The 2,324-nt window shown below is 32.0% G+C and overlaps 1 pseudogene across 1 annotated transcript; it reads right to left on the bottom strand.

Annotated features, from left to right (window-relative positions):
* Positions 1-1,452: 1,452 nt before the first annotated feature.
* Positions 1,453-1,942, bottom strand: LOC309826072 (small COPII coat GTPase SAR1B-like; annotated as a pseudogene). The gene has a single exon. The product of its transcript is annotated as a small COPII coat GTPase SAR1B-like (transcript).
* Between the last annotated feature and the right edge of the window lie 382 nt (positions 1,943-2,324).

Genomic DNA, 2,324 nt, shown 5'->3' with positions numbered 1-2,324 from the left:
ACCCTGAATTTAATGATCTTGTGTTATTTACCAATGCTTATTGGTTGAGTTGTAAAAGAATTTTACCAAGATTTACTATGCTATTAACCCCAATTCAAGATTTTCTTGAAACAAAAGAATATTTGCCACATTTTCAATAATGACAGACAAAACTTGGCAGTTATGATTTACGTTTTCTCAGTCATATCACGCTGCATGTAAACAGGCAAAACTTTAGGCTCCAAGGAATAGAACAGCTTATTTGTAATCTAGATCTATAGATGTAAGAATTAATGTTGATATTGAAATTTTTCATAATACTAGTTAATAATGATTTTATACATTTTTATAATATGAATTAATAGGCAGAATATTTTAATTATAACCAAGAGTGTTATGTAAATTGTCTGAAAAAAAATCCAAAAAAAATTGAAGAACATTTTGTTTGCTAATGATAAATTTGGAGTTTCTTTGCTTCCTCCCCCTCCAACTTTATTGAGATATAATTGACGTATAACATTGTGTAAGTTTAAAGTGTACAATGTGAGGATAATGCAATGATTACCACAATAAGGTTAGTTAACACATCTATCACTTGACATAATTATCTTTTTTTTTCTTTTTGAGGAGGTGGTGTTGAGAACATTTAAGATCTAGTCTCTTAGCAACTTGCAAGTATACAATACAGTATTGTTAATGATAGTCACCACAATGTACATCAGATCCTCAGAACTTGTTCATTTTATAAGTGGAAGTTTTTACACTTTGACCAAAAGAGTTGCTTTCAATTTATGCAGTACCCCCTTTGAATTTGAAATTAACACTGAATTGTCTTGTTAGTGAACTTACTAACCTTTGACATAGTTTTGAAATTGATACGCTTTTAAGGATGTCAAACCTTAGAGTTTGTTTTATTGCGTGATGTTTGTGTAAGAAAAATTATTGAAAACTGTAAGACATCATCAATCAGCTAATTATTAACTGTGCACTTAAACTAGGTGGACATATAATCTAAAATTTAAAAACTAGTTTCAAAAAGTAGACAAAAATTTAAGATCATGAGCTTTTCAATATGGCTTATATTTGTAGTTTCATATTGTTTAAAAGTGCTTCAAATGTATGGCTGGAAAGTTGCTCTTTATACTGTAAATATTGCTGGGGTAATATCAGATTGCAAACTGTAAAAACTAATTATTTTTAGGGAATGATAAAGTTAACATTGTTATAACCAGTTTTCAATTCTCACTCGAATTGTTGATATAATTTTAATAATCTAACTAATCTGTTTTATAACCAACATCATTTTACTGAATTCAAGTTATGAATGTTGCATGATCAGATCTCTGAGTGGGCCTGAATGGTGAGACCTGGAACCGATTCAGGTTGGTGTTAATGACCTGTACCTGCAGAGGACGCGTTCTCGGTAACCTAGTCTTTTGAGCACACTGCACATGAGAACTTAAAGGTCGGCATTCAGCTCCTTCCTGTTGTCTGACCATGTAAACCAACATCTCTCGTAACCTCTCTTCACTGATGGCTTCAGGTCTGTTGATCTTATTCCCAAGAATCAGTATAGACACATTAGAAATGGTTTCAACTGTCATTAGTGAATCAAGTTCTTCTTTTGATTCTAACAGCCTTTTATGATCTGCACAATCCACCAGAACTGTAATGCCATTGATAGCAGGAAGGTAGTTTTTCCACACTCTTTGATCTTGAACATGTTTACCCAGATCAAAAGTTGCAAAGGTCATGCCAGTAATGGTTAGTTCTTTTGAAAGGGGAGATAACATTGGGACATGTGTCCAAGTCTGTCATCTTTTAGCATATATAGCAATGTTGTTTTTCCCACATTATCCAATCCAAGAAATACCAATTTGCCAGTTCTCTTATATAGTCCTAAAAACTGTAGCATTCTGCTGAAACCACTGTATATCCAATCAAATATGAAGGACCTATCCATACCTTAGAGTCTGCTACTGAAGACAATGCTATTCCTTGCTTGGCATTGGCCCTACAGCCTCTGACACTGAACTGCAAATTGTGATGATTGCTTGATGTGCTTTTGCTTCAAAGTCAAATCAATTCTTCTTGGAAAAGATGAACAAGTTTTGTCAATGTGGATGCAAATTTTAAAAGAAAAGAACTTTTCATATTCAATTTAGTTATTTGAAAAATTGTAAGTATGTTTGGAACAACTTGGGTATGTGATACTACTTTCTCAACTTTGAATTTTTAAATATCTTAAAATTAAAAAAAATTTTTAAATCAGCTCAAGTATTTTGATGTAAATTTACATCTGAATTGAAATGTGCTCTATGTGTAAAATACATATGAAAATGTAG

The sequence above is a fragment of the Grampus griseus genome, assembly GCF_964374135.1.
Source record: "Grampus griseus genome assembly, chromosome: 8".
NCBI classification, from domain to species: Eukaryota; Metazoa; Chordata; class Mammalia; order Artiodactyla; family Delphinidae; genus Grampus; species Grampus griseus.
The sequence above is the reverse complement of the archived record's forward strand: the minus strand, read 5'-3'. Positions and strand labels throughout refer to the sequence as shown.